Here is a 1,977-nt window from a genome sequence, read left to right as displayed (position 1 = left end):
TGTTAATAGGATTAGCATTGTTAGTATTAATAGGCAGTTATTGGTTATTTTTACTTCATTCTAATATTATTATAAATTAATTATATGGGTTAAATTCCAAACTTTAAACCAAAGTCTAAGGTTCGATTAATGGATAAAACCTTAAATCTAAGTGACCCAAACCATAGGTCATGATCCTGACCATAGATAATATATGAAACTTGGATCTAACCATACAAATTTATAATTCGTGATAGGATTCGGTTCTAAGGTTGCAAGCACTTAGCGACACTAAGAAGTGATTCGGTTTATCAGGTGATGATTTCTTCTCCTTAAGCTTTCGATTTTTTCATTAACTTAAGTTATAGTTTTATTTTAATTCAAATTGATAATTGTTATCCCCATCTTATATTTACTTGTGTAATTGAATTGCTACATCACATGCGTAATGTTATACTGTATATTTAATTCATGATATTGGATTATTTGTGGATTGCTTCTGGGATTTAAACTTGTACATTAGTGGGAAACCCTCACTTATAAATGTACACCCACACTTGGGATGTAAATTGATTGATTGTGATTGCAATGGACCTTCGATCTAGTGGTTATTGTATGGTGGTCTAAACGGATCATTGATGTGGGCCTACCATCCATGAGTTGTTGTGCCTAAGTGGTTTTCAAGGATGGTCTTTTATCGTATGGTTTTGATACCCGCCCTATGTGGTCTATTTTGATAATTACCCTATGTGGCTTGTTTTGGTATCGCCCAATGAGGCTTTGTTCTGGTATTTTTCCTATATGGGTTCGATGTTTTTATCATACAACCATGCGATGGTAAGCCCCATATATTGTAATATGATTGACCACTAGTCAATAGGTTTTTATTAAACATCCTAAGGTGGTAGTTTCATGAGCTGGGGATGGTAGTATGAGACCTATGCCCGAGCTGTTGGCCTACACTGGTGACGAGCCCCTGTAGTGACCTTGAGCTTACCTAAATTGGCTGATTGTAACTAGACTAATAATGGTTTGTCTCATCATGCATCCATAGCATATTGGCGATGACGGGTGGCTAATTCTGGATGCTGTAGCACGTGCCCTTAGGATCATTGGAGTATCGTTTTGCTAGCTCCCAGACCACCGACTATCGACCCCTGTTCCGACTGGATGATTTTCCCAGGTCGATGATTTGCATGGGTGATGAGCCCAAATTTCACACGGATGAGCATCCTCGGGGCGATGTGCATTCATGCATCCATGCATTTAAAAAGGCTACATTATGTGTTGTTTTGATTGCCTTGTTGTTTTATAACTATGCTTACCTAATGTGTCGATGTGTAATCTTGAGGGGAATTCACACTGAGTTGGCCACTCATCCATAAAAAATATAACTATACAGGTAGTACAGGTAGCTTAAGTAATATGCAGGTTCAGACTGATGAGGAGCAGTTATGGTGATCAAGGACACGTGGTTGTACCTATCAAGGAAGCTGCGCAATCCTGCGACTTTCGTTTGTGTTTCATATGCTTTTAAATTTTTCATGCGTGAAATCTTATATTCGTTATTGTGAAGACATTGGTTTATATAAGTTATTATGGGCAACCTCTGCATGTTCTAAATGTAGTTGCAATTTTTCATTTATGCTTACTTGTTCATTCTACGCTCATCTCTTACTCTGATAAATAGAAAAAAAACATATACTCGAATTTGACCATCCTTTAAGGTTAACACTAGGGTTTTTGAGAAACGGGTCATATACTCGGGTCCTGAAAAGTCGGGGCGTTACAACCTCATGTCCGCTTCTGTCCTCACTCTTCCCTCTAGGAGTGAAGAATTTGTTATATTTACCGATGCCTCACATATTAGTTTGGGTGATGTCCTGATGCAGCACGGGAAACCTGTGGCCTTCGCGTCTCGCCAGCTCAAGTTCCATGAGCTGAACTACCTCACACATAATTTGGAGCTGGCAGCAGCCATCTTCGCACTGAAGGTGT

Source organism: Magnolia sinica, chromosome 6 (assembly GCF_029962835.1).
Source record: "Magnolia sinica isolate HGM2019 chromosome 6, MsV1, whole genome shotgun sequence".
Classification (NCBI taxonomy): Eukaryota; Viridiplantae; Streptophyta; class Magnoliopsida; order Magnoliales; family Magnoliaceae; genus Magnolia; species Magnolia sinica.
This window is presented reverse-complemented; position numbering follows the sequence as displayed.